Below are 16,972 nucleotides of genomic sequence, written 5' to 3'. Positions count from 1 at the left end.
AAGTTGGAAGTAGGATGTTGTCCCAGGAGGCTGCTGTGTGTGGGGGAGGGAGGAGGCAACTGCAGGGTGGTGTGGTGGTCCCCGTGCCACTGATTTCAGGTTAAAATAGAATGTGGACCTCTTTTTACAATAGTTAATTACTCCGCTAGTTTGTGTTGCTGTCTCTTGCTGTGCAGTCCACAGTCTGACAACTCTGTGGTCCCCATGTTTCCCTCCTGCTCGTGTTACCCAATCCTGTGGGTCAGCTGTGAGGAAACCACTCTCTACTCCTCATCTGGAGTGGCCTCGTGCTGGGTGTGCTGGTCTCCTTGTGGGCTAAAGTGTTCTTCTGTTACTGTTTTCTCTGTTTTTTGACTAAATTTAGCAGACTTGTGTATGGTGCAAACATTTTTAAGAATGTCTTTTGCCTTTATGGAAAAAACGCCTGCATTGCTTTAAAATGAACCTTTCCTGTGTCTCTATCCTTCCTCAGATTGCTCTGTGTTAGAAACTCGGTGGTGTGTGCGCTTCATGGCCTCATTCCATCAAGCACTGTAACCTCTGATGGCAAAAGTGACTGCACTCAAGGCAAAAAACTTTGCAAATGTTGAAAAGAATGAGCAAAAACAATATATTGTTCTCTTGTCATCCTGAAATGGCTACTCTAGTTCTTTCCATTCTTTTTAAGTAAAGTTGCTTCTAACACAAGCACTTTGATTATATTGATCAAATTATATTCAGGAAATAAGGAGAAAGTAAAAAGAATATCCAGTTTGGGGCAAAAAGGAAGACGACATGGAAAGAGGCTGTAAAACTCCCTGCAACTTGAAAAGCTGGGTTGTGGTGGATGTGGTTTTGTTTTTACTGTGAGAGGCCACAGGATTCTTCTTGGCACTGAAGGGCAATAAGATAATACCCTGTGTGTGTTCTGGTGGCTGTATAAACCGAGCCGCATGTCCTCTTTCGAAGCAGAGAAAGCATGAGGTTTGAGGTAGTGGTTTGGTAACTCTTTGGAAAGTCTGTTTGTAGGACTGCACTGCAGAGATTAGGTCAGTCTGAATTAGATTCGAATGATCTGTTCAGGCCTTGGGAGCTTTCTGCACAGGGTGTACGCCTGTTCTGGATGTGGTGTAGAAGGAACAGGACTGGGAGGGTTTCTTGCTTCTCAGTCATAGAAATGCCTGCAATTATCACTGTTTGTTGTGTTTCGGGAAGCTATTTCAGGAAGGAAGTGTCCGTTCCAAGGCTGCTGGTTGGCCTTTCATCACCCTGGGGGTCTTGGTGTGGGTCACTGGAGCCGTGACTGCTCACGAGTGGAGCTCTGTCTCTCTCGCTGCCGCGCTGGTAGACAGCTAGTCACCAACACAGTGTGTGTCCCAGTGGCCTTTGAGAAGAATTCTCTACATCATTTTTATACAAGGTCCTTTTTCCTTTCAATGTCAACATCGTGTCTTCTAGCCAAGCGATATGTTCTTGCAGAAACAGGAAGTGTGGCCCAAGTGAGAAATGAGGGAATTGATCCATAACTGCTATCAGTTTTTATAGAGTTGAGCCATTGTAATTTATACACAAACATGTTAAATCTGTAGAAGTGAGTCACGGTGCCAGACCCTCACAAATGCCGAATGTCTACGTGGGACTCTCTTCTATCGGGTCCACATCACAAGAAGAAAAGTCGCTCAAATGCAGCACGGAGTTGACGTGAATCTCTGAAAACTCCATGAATCAGAGTGACTGCTTTCCCAATTGCTGGTCTCCCCATTTGAGGTTGTGAGATTCCCGTTCTGAAGCTCCTTCAATTTCCCAGCATCCATTTCACTCCTTCATGGAGATAACAGACTCACACTGATACCTTGTTCTCAGATTTTCTAATTAGAAAAAGCACATATTTCACAAGAATTGTCCAACTAACTCACTCCTTAGCCTGGGGTAAGCCACATACCTCTTTTCTCTTTAAAATACTCACCTTTCAGAACTCTTGGTAAATTATTTAAGAATAGGAAGGTACCATGACTTTGGCCACAAGCAGTATTATGTATAATGTGCAAGTGAGTGCCTTGAGAGCCATGGTTGCTAAAAACAAATTTTCTCAGAAGAGAAAAATGTAAGCAGTTCTTTACATGATCGTTAATTTTGTTTTGCCTAAATAACATCTTGTCGTTGTACAGGGATACAGGACGTTGCTGAGTATTGACGGGGGCGAGTGGGTTCCGCTGCCCCATTGTGTGATCCTGAATATCGACAGGGGTGAGTGGGTCCTGCTGCCCCACTGTGTGTGACAAGCCCTTTGTTTCTGGCCCGGAAATGTGCCGGCTCCGTCAGTGCATTGGGCTGGTGTTGGCTCCCTTTGTTAGTTTGCATGCGAGGCAAAATCTCACACCTTTCACTCTTATTGACATACAGATGCCAAAGCTTTGAACAAATTCTTACTAAATCAAACCCAGAAATATGTAAAAGAGATAAGAATAAAATGAACACTTAGAGTTTGTTCTCATGATCTGTAGTTTTGCATTGCACATTTGGCTCATCATTCAAAAATCAATGTAATTCACCACATTAACAAAAAATAAAGCAGAAAACCCATTTATTTTATCCTCTCGGTAGACACTGGAAAACATCTGTTGAAATTTAATAGTCCTTATACGAATTTCCTTTCACATCAGGAACAGAAGGGAACTTTCTCCGTTTGATAAAGGCCACTCTTGAGAAACAAGAGCTGTACCCCCTCCTCGATGGTGGCAGCCGGGAAGCTCTGCCCACAGTCAGGGGTGTCGGGAGCATGGCCATTCTCCGTGCTTCAGGTTCGCATGGTGCGCACTGGGGCCCTCGTCTGTGAAGTGAGTCAGGAGAACTAAGAGGCATAAAGACTTGGAAGCAGGGAGATGCTTGATGTACAGAAGACACAGGGCCTTATTTAGAACATTTTAGGAAATGTACAACCAACCAGAAATGATGTGAATTTTGCAAGCATGCAAGATGGACTCTTCGCAACAGATGTATACAGATGCCCAGTGGCCCATGAGAGGTGCTCACCCAGGGAGTCATTGGGTAAGTACAACTTAAACCCACGAGGTTCCCCTTCACAAGAGTGGAGAAGGGAGGACAGTAGCAGGTGTTGGTGAAGATATGACAGACTGGATCTCAGACGGAAGGAGACTTAAAACGGCACAGCCACTTCAGCAAACTGTGGCAGTTTCTTTAAAATGTGTACACTTACCATATGGCCCAGCAGGTATGCTGTAGACGTTCACCAAGGAGAGCAGAAAATGTGTGTCCTTGTAAAAGAATGCACATTATCTCCAGAGTAAATTGTCATAGCCAAGAACTGGAAACAACATAAATCTCTCTCATCTGGAGAAACATGAGCAAATTCTGATATGTTCATACATTGTCCTAGTTCCCAGCAGGAAAAACGTACAAAATGCTGAAACCAAAACAGACAACGGGGATGAGTTCCAGGAGCCTTGAACTGAGCAGAGAGTGAACACCACGCCGTGGAGTCCATGTGACAACGGAGAATCTATGCGAGTCTCGGGTGACGGAAGAGCGCCAAGAACACTCCTCGAGAATGAACAGTGGCTGTCTCTTGAGGGCTGGGATTGACTGGGAGGGGACTTGTGGGAACTTTGATGCAAAAGATTTGATTAGGGTAATAGATTTCCATTTATCGAAATGTGCCAAGTGTACTCAAGATCTGAACATTTCACTGTGTATACTTTGTACTCCCTACCTTCCAAAAAAACAATGAAAAAATAATTACAAATGAGCACTGAACTCGATAGATTTTTCACCGTGGTATTAGATAGCAATTCTGAAAGCATTTCTTTATCTCCAGGCTTAAGCAAATAAGCTTAATAAATCAGTGAATATATTGAGTGCTGCAGGTGCCAGGTTTCTTTCTTGGTAAGAGGTAGAAATAAGAAAAGGCCAAAGCCTGGAATGGATCACGTGGGATTAGGTTGCAGCAGGGGGTACAAGTATAAGCTGGTGGCTCCCGACAGATGTAGACAGGGACAGAAGTGCCTGCGGATGGGTGTGGGTGCACATGCGTGTACATGCGTGTGTGTGTTCTACTTGCCGGCAATGCCCAGCAGCACCCGGTGCCCACTCTTAGCTTCTAAACACCGTTCTTCACTAGAAGGAGCCCTGGCCTAAGGGCTGGGGAATCCGGTGTCAAATCTGGGACCAGTTGAGCAACAGAACAAACCATTGTAACTATGAATCATAACCCACGAAGCCAGACTCCATGAGTACATATGGACATACGTAAATGAATGCTGAAAGATAAAATAATTATTTTTCAGTGAATATGGAAGATCTAATGATTTAGAAGGAATGACAGGAAATCTGTGGCTGCTAAAACTAGTAGTGAAGAATTCATGGAAAACAGAATATGCACATAGTGTCAGGGTGTCTCCTCCCAAATCTTAATTTCAACGCGAGAAGTAGCATCTTTGCTTTGGAGGCACTTAGGCACCACCTTCACTGAGTTGCCGTTGTTAACATTGTCACACAGGACAGACTTCGGCGGTGTCCCGGCTAAAATGCATACTCCTGAGTCTAGTCCGGAAGATACCAAAATAAAGGACAAGCTGTAAAATAACTGACCTGTATTCTTTAACATTTCCAATTTCAAGAAACACAAAACCTGAGAAACTTGGATGCTGGACGGGTAAAAATCACATGACAAATCAATTCATGATCCTGGATTGGATCGTAAAAGAGGAAGACAAAGTAAGAAAATTATGGAGACAGTTGACAGCATTTGAAAGTGAACTTTGTATATGACAGTTAAATTTCCGGATCTTGAGGAAAATGAATGTGAGAGCATATCCTTGTGTTTAGGAAATACGTTGAAACATTTAGGTATGGAAGGATATATAGTATCTGATATTTATTTTCATTTGACTTAGAAAATTCATGGGGGAGGGGGGAAAGCCGTGATGTAAGATAGGAGCAGTTGGGCCTAAGTTGAGCCTGGTAAGTTATGTGGAAATTCACTACGCTGGTCTTGCAGATTTTCTGTGTCTTTGAAATTACATCCAAAAAGTTTAAAACGGAGAATATGCAAAACAAAAAGCGATTTGTGCAAGTGAGTGGACTGTCACCTCATTGATCCCTTCAGTTTTCGGCCATGAGCCAAGTCAGTCACATAATGGTTTTTGACCTGGGAATTAGAAATAGTGGCCAGATGACCAGGCTCTTTATCTAGTTAGGGAGAGAAGTGTGCACAAAGGCTGACAAGACCAAGCAGTGCGATGAGCTGCTTGTGGGCGTGATGCTGAGGGTCTGGGTCCTGTCTCAGGTGGCAGCTTGGGGGTTTTAAGCCAGAAAGCCACGTCTGATTCTCTTTCAGTGGGATCATTCTCGCAGCTTCAGAGAAAACTGCCCCAACTCGTCTTCACTCACGCTGGCCATTTTTGGTGGTGGTGGTTTTATTCTGCTAACACCGTTCTCACTGACAGTTTAGGGCCTTTGAGCGGATTTTTGCCTGTGTCTCGAAGATTCTCGTCTTGACAGCCGGTATGTTTCATTCCTGTTGTTCTGATTCTGTGTTAAGAGGGTTCTTCCCTGGCTTCACAGTTTGGAGTTGCTGCTGCATCTGTCTCTGCTTTAATTCTCTAGCCCATCTATCACTTGTCTCATCCCTTAAGAAGTGGCCTGCGTGAGATGCCATGAGACTGTCTGCCTTATCACCACTGCGACCCCAACCCGTAGGGACTTACAGAGAAGGCATTCAGTGAATGTGTGGAATTAATGTAATGGGTTACTAGCCACAAAATGTCTTAATGGTTGTTTTAGTCCATTTCCATGCTGCTGATAAAGACATACCCGAAACTGGGAAGAAAAAGATTTAGTTGGCGTTGCGGTTCCGCATGGCTGGGGAGGCCTGAGAATCATGGTGGGAGGCGAAAGGCACTTCTTACATGTCAGCAGCAAGAGAAAACGAGGTAGAAGCAAAAGCGGAAACCCCGATAAGCCATCAGATCTCATGAGACTTATTCACTATCACGAGAATAGCACAGGAAAGACGGGACCCAGTGATTCAGTTACCTCTCCCTAAGTCCCTCCCACGACACATGGGGATTCTGGGATGTAGAATTCAAGTTGAGATTTGGGTGGGGACACAGCCAAACCATATCCATAGCCAACACAGTCCTGGCCCATGGCCGGTGTTGAGCTGAGCTGCGACCGGGGCTGTGTGAGTTGGGGTGCGAGGCGTGCACACGCCTCTCAACGGTACAGTGAAAGGATTTGGAGGCTCAAACGTGTGACCTACAAAGAATCTCCAAAGATCAAGGTGCATTCACCCTAAAAAGAAAAATCTCAGTGCAGTTTACACCCAGTGTTTGCTTGCGGATATGGATTCTACAGTAATAAAATGAATAATTAAAAGTCTGTGAATAAATTTTAATGTCTTTATGGAACTGTAAACACTGATTTTCTTTCCTCACCCACCCATCTGTTGGTGAGTTTCAGAAGGTGGATGAACCGTGCTGCGGGGACAGAGAGGAGGGTGCAGCTTGGCCTCTGGGACCTAAGCTGAGAACTGAGTGACTGAGCTCTCTCCATTTCAGACGTCCACACGGAAGCTGTCCAGGCGGCTCTGGCCAGACACAAAGAGCAGAAGATGGCGGTGCCTATGCCTTCCAAACGCAGGTCCCTGGTCGTGTAGACCTCCATGGACGCCTACACCCCTCCAGGTAAGGGACACGCTCCCCGACGCTGCCTCCTGAACATGCTGGGCGCCTACAGAATTGACCGCTAGCCCAGAAGTTGGGTTTTTGCCTTCAAAATCATGGTGCAGAAATGCAGATTTTGTGAACCAGAAGTCCGAAAACAGTGCATGAAAAGTAACACTATGTATCTGTATAAATACACATTTTTAACTTTTCATCAAGATTGATACATATGATACATACCAGTAAAATCTCACACAGTTTTATTCACTTAATTCCTTGTAGGGAAAAGGGATGAGTTTGTAACCCTATGGGTGGAATTGGACTTTTCTTCTGATTAGGCTGTTGCATGCATATTCTCAAATCTTCAGATAAGTGTGCTACATTGTTGGATTGTTTTAGAACAAGCGAATTGGACAGTTTAGGCAGCTACCCGAATCAGGTCATAAACTTTGCCTGCAAGGTGCCAGCTAGTATTTTAGTTCCTGCAGGCCATAAGGTCTCTCACAACCACTCAACTCTGCCCTCAGCCATGGGTGACAGCAAGTGTGCGTATGACTGTGTACCCAGAAAACTTTATTTACAAGAACAACGGACCAGATTTGGTGCAGGGACCTGCCAACCCCTGATCTAAATTACTGAAGGTAATAGCCAATTTATATTTCTGCTATATAATACTGCTTTTCTTTAATCTTGAATTTTACATAACTACCCCAATTCTCTATTTTCTCTGCCCAAATAATTATAAACTAGATTTCATGATCTTCACACCCAAGTAAAGCAGAAAGTTTAGTTATCCAGATACTTGTTAGAGACACGGATTGAACCTATGCTATTTGGTGTTTAGTTTCTGTGATTTTGATTCCAACATTATTCATGCCGTTGTTGCAAGCTTGTCTTCTCAAAGGACCTGAATCGCCTTACATCCCACGTTGAAGCTACATATACAACATTTGGGGGAGTATTTTTACTTCTGAAGTTTAGCTTAGTCTTGGCAAGCAGTGAGACAGAAGGACGTGCTTCAGATCAGAGCTGAGGTCAAGCGTACGTCCACATGACTGCAAGCAGCTCCTGAGTTTCACCTTTACATACCTTTACAAACGAAGGTACTGGAATTTAAAGGACAGAACTTAGAGTGCATCACTTTGGGTTTTCGTTGCTTTTTGTTTTGAGACAAGGTCTTGCTCTGTCACCAAGGTTGGAATTCAGCATCATGATGGCAGCTCTTGGCTCACTGCAGCTGTGACCACCTGGGCTCATGCGGTCCTTCCACTTCAACCTCAGGCAGCTGGGACCCCAGGTGCTCGCCACCACACCCAACTAATTTTTAAGTGTTTGTAGAGACAGGGTGTTCCTATGTTGTTTCTGTTTCTCATTGACACATGACGTGTTCTTCATGTAAAGAACGCAGTGCCAGCCAGGCAAGGGAGTGAATGCCATGCTAGCAAGTTGTTGACAAGGGAGCCCTTTCTGCCAACGTGCTCCCTTGGGCTCCTCCCTTTCCTTATTTTAAATTAAGCCACAGCACATAATGAAGGGCTGGGCACGATAGCTCATGCCTATAACTCCAGTAATTTGGGAACCCAGGGCAGGTGTATGGCTTGAGCCCAAGGGTTCAAGGTCAGCCTGGACAACATGGCAAAATGTACAGAAATGCCTTTTGTACATCTTGTCTTCACCAAAAGTACAAAAAATTAGCTGAGCCTGGTGGTGTGCACCTGTAGTCCCAGCTACTTGGGAGGCTGAGGTGGGAGAATCACTTGAGCCCAGGAGGCAGAGGTTGCTGTCAGCTGAGATGGCACCACTGCACTCCAGCTGGGGCAACAGAACAAGACCCCCATCTCGATAATAAATACAGACTCTTTAGAAATGATTAGGCCAGGCATGGTGGCTCATGCCTCTAACCTCAGCAGTTTGGGAAGCCAAGGCAGGCAGATTGCTTGAGTTCCCAGCATTTGAGACTAGCCTGGGCAACATTCCAAAGCCCATCCCTACAAAACATACAGAAATCAGCCGGGAATGGTGGTGTGTGCCTGTGGTCCCAGCTGCTTGGGAGGCTGGGATGGGAGAATCACCTGGGCTGGGGGAGGTTGAGGCTGCAGGGAGCCATGATCGTGCCACTGCACTCCAGCCTGGGCAACAGAGCTAGACCCTATCTCAAAAAATAAAATGCTTAATCCTGTTTCTTTAGTTTATAATTTGCAAAAACTTATGGAAAAAAATTGCATTTGTATGTGTTCTTTGTGTAACTAACAACATGGACGTAAAAGGATAACCCACTTGAAATATTTTAAGCCAAATTTTTGGCATTAACCAGTATGTAAGGCAACAGGCATTTTTCTTGACCACTTGTTATAAGAGAAATGACTTTGAAATGAAAGAAGCATTGCGGTTATTTGCTTATTTCTCGTATTGAATCCAACCGCTGAGAAATGTTACTGGGTCATGCATGATGGATAACTTAATTGTCTGCAAAATATAAAAGAATATTTGAAATGTTATTTTTGTGAAATGTTTGGATTTATTTGACTAACATTTTTATATAAACCATAAAGCATCCTTTGTAAATTTTCATCAGGAGTCCTCTTGGTATCACATGGGGCAGTTTTGTAAAATCATAAATGTCAATATCATAAAATTTTTTTACTCCCAGCCTATTTTGTGCTTAGCGATAGTTTGCATGTTTATTACCGTAGTTACTAGGTCCAAATCTTAGCTGCATTTTCTTACCTAGTTTTCTTGGTTGCTGGTAACAGTGTTTAGATCTTACTCAGTTTCATTGCCCTTCAGAGAATGTTCTTGAAGTTTATCTTCTATGAAATGACTGGCTGCTGACCTGGCTCGTAGTTTCTGGAGAAACTCTCATTAGGATTGTGGCAACACTAATATTCTATGGGTGAAACTTTCCTTTAGTTTTCAAATGTAAAGATACAGGAATAATTTGCCAAAACTTGTTCTAGCCATGATGAGGGAACAGGGACCGAAGTCACACATCTGCCACAAACAACTGTAAAGCTGCACAAAACGAATGAGGTGGCTGTTTTTAGTCTGTGACCACAGCTGTGCCAGCCAGAACCTGAGGGCAAGGGCAGGAGAATGAATGAGACGCACCCACAGTACACTTGTCCTCCGGAGTACACCTGCAGATCGTGGCACCGAGAGCTCAGGTGTGGGCGGAGCATGGCCCTCCTACCAGGTCCAGGAGGGGGAGATTGGTGGGTGCAGGATTGGAGCTCTCCACAGATTCACACCAACAGCGAATCCAACCAAGCCTGCCCATGTCACGATGACCCAGCAGTGCCTGTGCTAGCTGCTAAAACAGGAGCTGCAAAGCTTCAGAGGAAGGTTAGGGATCCTGAGTGTGCTCAACAAGTTACCCACAATGTGTAATATTCAGCAAATCATCACTGCATACACAGAGAAACAGGAGGTAGAATCTGTGGTCAAGAAAAAGGCAGTAAAATAGCGCACACACATGCAGGGTGGTCTCTGTCACTCACCACATGCGGCAGCTGAGCACATGAAGTGCGCCCGGTCTGAAGTGGATTTGCTGCGTGAAAGACATGCTAGTTACTATAAAAAATAGAAAATACTGTATTTGTGTATATATGTATATTTTATATATATATATATATTTTATATATATATATATATATTTTTTTTTTTTTTGAGACGGAGTCTTGCTCTGTCGCCCAGGCTGGAGTGCAGTGGCGTGATCTTGGCTCACTGCAAACTCCGCCTCCCGCGTTCATGTTATTCTCCTGCCTCAGCTTCCCAAGTAGCTGGGATTACATGCACCCGCCACAACGCCTGGCTAACTTTTTGTATTTTTAGTAGAGATGGGGTTTCACCGTGTTACCCAGGATGGTCTCGATCTCCTGATCTCGTGATCCACCCGCCTCGGCCTCCCAAAGTGCTGGGATTACAGACTTGAGCCACCGCATCTGGCCTATTTGTATTTCTTATCGAAAGTATAGTATGAGCATTTTGAGTTAAAAATATACTAGTTTATATATTTATATGAGGCTACAAGGAAGGTTTCAAGTTCTATAACAGGACTCTCAATTCTGTTGGAAAGTGCCAGTCTAGATGTCTGATACAGCAGAAAACTGAGTTTTTAAATCTATAATTATAAATATTTAGGGAATCAAAGTACAACGTGTTAGAGAATGAAAACGTTTTAATTCTTGAGCCAGAGGAAGGGCAAACACTTTTCACTATAATGGAGTTGGGGAATTTCAGGTTCCGTACATGATAATCTTGAGAATTGTCACTCCTTCCTCACAGGTAAAAATCTGAGCAAACTGAAAAATCAGCAGTTCTTAAACCTGCAAGAGAAGTGAGGTTACCGGCAAGCCACTGTCTGTAGATTGGCTGGACAGGTAAAGCAGATGAATCACCATACACTGGAGCACAATGCTCCAAGGAACCAAAGCTGGGATTGGAAAGCCTGAACTGGAATTGACAAATTGCTGCAGTGAGCTGTGGCCACGTCTGAGAGTTAAAACCTCCAGGAGGCCTGTGCCTATGGGTCTCATGCTTTTGTGAGTTGTATCATCAGAAGCTCAATCAGGTTCTCGAAGTAAACATCAGAGAAAAATCCCCTCATACTTACTACAGGGGAAAGAGAATAGGAATCATTTTTCAATATGCAAGTGCACTCTTCACTAGGTCCACCTTCCTGAGAAGCTAGTTAAGTGGAGACTAACCTGGTGGGATTTTATCAGAGCCTTCTGACCTGGGAGAAAGGGAAATACCCAACTCCAACCTCCAGAGCTGAAAAGCAAAAAAGAACGGAGTATCCAAGCACTATGGGACTTCCACAGAGGCATAAAATATGCATAACGGTAATACAAGGGGGAAGAAAGAGGAACAGAAGAACTATTTGTAACAGTCATAGCTGAATTTCCTCAGATTAATGCCAGACACCAAACCAGAGATCCAGGAAGCTCAAACACCTAGATTCTCTTAAATATTGTAATATGTAATATTTAAAATAGTTATAATTACAATGTAATAATACATTTGTGATATTAAATATTACAATTACTTAAAATGCAAACTAGAAACAAATTGTTTCTAAAAACCAAGAAGTGTGGATTCTATGAAGCTGATTTCTTTTATTCTCTCTATTCTTAATTCTAAGCCTTTCAAAGAATAATGTACTCTCACATTAATAAACTACAGGCGAAACAAATACAAATGAGGCCGCCCTCTGTGACACGGAAGGCCCTATGACCTATTCCACCTCTTCTAACACCAAGTGTGCGGTTTCTCTCACCCCCTCTGGACACCAACTGTGTATTCTACAACTGAACTCAGGTCTGAAATTAGGGCAGACCGCACAGGTCAAGGTCTCAGACCCATGAGACAGCCCCCACTTCACCAATGGCAAGTTTCAGGTCTCCCTTGTTTCTGACCGACCACCTAAAAATCAGGCTTGCCATGTCCTCCTACTTAAGGTCAATAACTTGCCAGACTGGCTCATGGCACCCAGGGCAACACCTTTACCTACTGTCACCAGTTCACTATGAAGGACCTGTGAACAGCCAGATGAAGAGGTGCATTGCTCCAGGCCTGGGGGGCGGGGGCGGGTTGCAAGTGCAAGTGCTTCTGTCCCTGGGGAGTGGGAATACTGCCCTCCCAGAATGTCAAGGTTTTCCCCAACCTGCAAGCTCTCCAACCCCCACCATTTAGGGTTTTCTAGAGGGGTCACTATAGACATGGTTGATGACATCTTTGGCTATTGGGGATTGACTCAGCTCCAGCCCTCTCCCTCCAGGTGAGAGATTGGGTTGGAGACTGACAGATCCAGCCCTCTAGTCTGAACCCCAGACCCACCCTGAGGCTGCCTAAGGGTCCCCAGCTCGCAGGCCTGTCCTGAGTAAACAAAGGCACTCTGACACTCTGAAGATTCCAAGGGTCTTAGACCCTCTGTGCCCAGAACCAGATGAAGACCAAATAGCTACGTCTCCTTGGATGGCACAATCACAAGCTCTCATCAGCTGACGGTCCGGGACAGGTGTGCTGAGAGAGCTTTGCTGTGGCCCTGTTGCTGGGAATCTTTGTTTTCAATCCTTGCTGGGGCAACAGATGCTTTCTGGTCATTCCCCCAAGCTGGCTGAATTTACAGTCTTTTCCGTTTGATTCCACTGTTCTGGCCCAGTTCTTCTGAAGCCTCTTTCAACATCGTTGCCTCACCTGGGCGCTGAGATCCTGTGGCCCTCACCCAGCAGGAGATACGGATGCCAGGATCCGGCTACCCTACTTCCAGTTGGATTGTGAAGAAGCCGGCCCTAAGCCTGCCCTTCCTAGGTCTCTTTCATGCCAGAAATGAGACGTTTTATTTGTATTTCATTTTAGGTCGATACGATGACACACAAATTGGAGTTGGCCAGTTCACTGGCCAGGCACCTGACTCTTCTGGATAAGAAGAGTCTGGATAAGAAACAGGCCCCACACTGCCAGGACACAGAAGGGCAGCCTCGGTCCCCACGGGGTCTTGACAGAAAACCACAGCTCCCGCAACTGCAGGAATTCTAGATTTTCACTCAGAAGAAAATGCCACCCAGGAGTACCCACCCCGATTACTTTTCTCAAAAGTGGTTTTGCAAAGGCTCAGAAGAAAAGTCAGGACACAGGGCGCCAGCCAGCCCCACCTTCCCAAAATCACTTGCCCCGGGGCCACCCACCTGCAATCAAACTGTTAGAGATGGGTTTTTCTTCTCAGCTGTTACCAGAGCAAATATTCCTGGAGAAGCATGCATTCGAGTAGGGTGCCTCTCTACAGAGGTCCTGGAGAGTGAGGCTTCAGCAAGTCACTGGCCAGGGACCCCGGGAACTTCACAGTTGGGGGGCTGGAGGGTAGAGGGGGCAGAACCCTAACGGTGGGTGAGTTGAAAATGGAAGAGCATTCTTCACCTCAGAGTCTCCTGGGGCCTTTCCCTTCAGGAACTGAAGGGGTGAGGAGGGCTGTGCAGTCTCAGACAGGTGATACCTGGGCTTTGAGAGCCGACGCATCTGTCCCCAGAGCTGGGCAGCCGCCTGCCCAACCCACCCTGTAATAACTGGAGTCCTTTGTCCCCACCCAGCGCCAGTCTGGGGGTCTGGTGCACACTGTACTTGATCGACCCATCCCATACATGAAGTGCTGATGTCACTTTCGTACTTCAACTGCCCCCCCCAAAGTATACCTTCCGGACACTGGAAAAAAGACAGCCCTTGATGTAGCCCCAAGTCCTCTGCTCTCCATGAAGCTCCTGAGGGCGACTGCAGCATGGCGAGCAGGGAGCCCCGGGCTTCTTGATAAAAGTGTAAAATGAAGCTCTGTCTGAAAGGACCCCCATCTGTTAGATTTGGAAAACATCTAAAGGCCGTTTGCTTTTCACAATGACTAGACTCTTAGGAATGTATTCTAAGGAAAGGCAGAAGATATGGAGAAACAAATTCAAGAATATTCTTTGCAGCAATAGCCAGGGAGGAAGGGAGGGAGAGAGAAGAAAGAAAGAGAGGAAAAGGGGAACAGAGAAACAGGCAGACGAGACAGACAAGAGAAACAGAGACAGAGAGCGCACCTAGCTCGTTTTCAACTTGACCTCCTGGGAGAATCTAGCAGGATAATAGAATCCTCAGCACACTCTTGTACTGGGGCAGCAAAGTTTCCCAAACTACAAGGTAACAAATGCTAAGACTGGAGAAGCTGTGCACGTTCTTTTCCAGCTCCTTTTTGCAGCATCAGCAGAATGGGGCAGGTTGCTGCGTTCATTCTAAAAATCAAAACTGCAAAGGAACCAGCTGCAGAGATGGGGGTGGGAAGGCAGATGTTCTCTTGCTGACTGAGCTCACGCCCCGGAGAGCGCCAGCGCCTAACGCCCCCTCCACAGGTTCCACGGAGGACACAGGAGAGAGTGCGGCCATGTGAAGAGCAGCCTCACATTTCTATGGCTCCCTCTCTCTATGAGCTGTATCCCATGAGTCCTGCTCGCTCCCCTCGGTCCCGATGCCCTAGCCGTCAGCATCTCTGCCAATCTTCATGAAAGAGCCTGTTGCACCGCAGTCCAGCAGGGCCACAATATTCAGAATGAAAATTGTAATGATCACTCTTCTGACTGCAAAATCCCAAGAGTCAGAGAACTTCTCTCACTAAAGGAGAGGGGCAGGGCGGGGCAGGGCGGGGCGGGGCAGGGCGGGGCGGGGCGAGCTGGACAGAGAGAAGCTGCCCTGGCTGTTGGGTGCTGAAAACTGTGACACCGCCTGGCACCAGCGATGAGGGACTCACGCTCGACCCCAGAGGCGGCTCGTCCACGAAGAATAACAAGGGGCCACCGTGGGTCTCCCTCAGGCTTCCAGCTGTCGGGAAATCTTATCTAATCACCCACCTTGCCATGCTACCTGCTCACCTGCATTCTGTAGAAGTAGTAACGCATCATTCACGTCCCAGCAGGCCAAGTGCGCAGGAAAATGAGGCCAACAAGTAGAAAACCATGACCGTAGAAGGCAATGGCACGTGAACTGAGCTTTCTGGGTTGTGTGTCCTTGTGGTGATAAACACAGTCCTAACTGAGCTGAACACCAGAATGAAAACGAAACTTCCTCCGTGCTGAAGTCGGAAGAGGTGTGCTTGGCTATCCGCAGTGCCTGCCTGTTTGGGCGGTGATTACTGCAGGTCACACGTGCTGTACAGGAGGAGGGCAGTGAACTCTGGAGCCAGGCTGGCCGGGTGCAAGTCCCAGCTCCATGGCCAGCTCTGTGATCTGGGACAATTCACCTATGTCCTCCGCCTCTCGATTTCCTCCTCTGTAAAAGGGGGGTAATAGTCGCATCTATCTGAAAGGGCTTTGTGAGAATTAAACGACCTTGTAAATGTAAGGGGCTGAGAACAGTATCTGTTCTTGGTGAGCAGAAGGATGACCAGGAGGTGACCAGCAAAATACACCTTTCGAAGCCTCAATACTGTTCCGTAGTGAGCAAAGACACAGCTCCTCTACGCACGAAGCCATTAATAGTCGATCCTGGCAGGCAGAGTGCAGATTCCTTCGAATCAGAAATTTGAACTCTGGCCAACCACTGCTGTACTGCTTGAGTAAATCTTAGGATTTGTTAATGGTAAAGTAGTCTACAAAAACAGAAACAGTCTGAAGGAGTTTGAGAGGGTGTGGGCTCAGCTGCAACCTCTCCTCCCAAGGCTGTTGGTCAACATCATCTCCAGCCCTGTGGAAAGACAGCGGCAGTGAAGAAAATGTCGGACAAACATTTGGTGTGTTTGTACACTTCTGCCAGAAATCCTAAATGCTTTGCATGTTTCAGCTAATAATTCATTAAAATGGATTATGCTGACCATTTTATAACCTACTTCACTGCTCTCCTGTCTAAATCCATCCCTTTGTGACACATTTTTTACACTTGGCTCATTTTTTCAATTGTGTTTGTTGTCTTACCCCCATGTAAAGGATAAACGTGCATGTTTATGTTGATTTGACTGAGACAGCTAATGCTACATATGTCTCTGTTCCTTGAAAGTTGACTTGTGATGGTGTCATTTAAGTCTCTTCTTTTTCCCCTTGAGTCAGCAAAATATTCCATGTTACTTTGAGCAAAACTTGCTCACTAGTGTTATGGAGGGTATAAAAGCAAATGGAATAAGTTTCCTGCCTTCAGGAGGATTGAAATCTCAAAGTCGGTATGACAGCATGGATGGGAGTCAGCTCAGTTTGCAGCTTTTAAAACATGTTGGAATCTTTCCTCTGCCACTTTTAATGGTGAGACCCTGAGCCAATCACTTCCACAAGCATCTGGCACTCCATTATGACATGGAAGTAAAAAGAGCAATCTTGACAAAATTGTGATGACTACAGACATGTACCTAACCTCTTATTTACCACCTCCCGATAGAAGATATTGTAACTCATCCCATTTGAGAGCTGGTGGTGATCACCCCATCCTGTGAGATTCAAGTATAATTATCTGGAATCCCCCATCTTCAGGTGAGGAAGACCCAGCAGCCCTCACAATGTCTTCTGGAAACTGGATTTTGTTTGAAGGGTGAACTGACTCCAAGTTTCTTCTGTTTTCACGTATTGTCCTTCCTACGTGTCTCCTGGGGTTTTTCCCTACCTCCCAATCTACATTAACCTGATGGTAACAGCCAGCTATGTTTTCTAGAATTCCCCTAAATGGACTCATGCCAAATACTGAATACAGTAGATTGGGAGGGTTCATTAAATCACGATAGAGCATCCTAAAGAAGGAAAGTAGACACCTTTGTTCTTAAAGGGTCTTCAGCCATCCCACCCTGGAAAAGGTTGCTGATTGTC

At 45.6% G+C, this 16,972-nt stretch overlaps 2 protein-coding genes and 1 long non-coding RNA gene across 11 annotated transcripts in view; 2 read left to right on the top strand and 1 right to left on the bottom strand.

The window, feature by feature from the left end:
* Positions 1-3,981, top strand: part of LOC139361487 (uncharacterized) — a 110,398-nt gene extending 106,417 nt beyond the window's left edge. Inside the window, exons 2-3 of one of the 2 annotated variants that reach the window (XR_011619039.1) lie at positions 2,148-2,226; positions 3,377-3,981. This is a non-coding gene — a long non-coding RNA (uncharacterized lncRNA). Of the gene's footprint in view, positions 1-2,147; positions 2,227-2,642; positions 2,733-3,376 lie in introns of those variants that run through there. The other variant, XR_011619040.1, reaches the window with a different exon arrangement.
* The window catches only part of LOC139361485 (disco-interacting protein 2 homolog C-like), a 225,944-nt gene that overhangs the window by 21,170 nt on the left and 187,802 nt on the right, over positions 1-16,972 (bottom strand). The gene's annotated exons all lie outside the window — the stretch shown is intronic.
* The window catches only part of LOC139361484 (sterile alpha motif domain-containing protein 1-like), a 258,949-nt gene that overhangs the window by 171,102 nt on the left and 70,875 nt on the right, over positions 1-16,972 (top strand). The window lies entirely within an intron of this gene.

Source organism: Macaca nemestrina, unplaced genomic scaffold, assembly GCF_043159975.1.
Source record: "Macaca nemestrina isolate mMacNem1 unplaced genomic scaffold, mMacNem.hap1 Scaffold_52, whole genome shotgun sequence".
NCBI classification, from domain to species: domain Eukaryota; kingdom Metazoa; phylum Chordata; class Mammalia; order Primates; family Cercopithecidae; genus Macaca; species Macaca nemestrina.
This window is presented reverse-complemented; position numbering and strand designations above follow the sequence as displayed.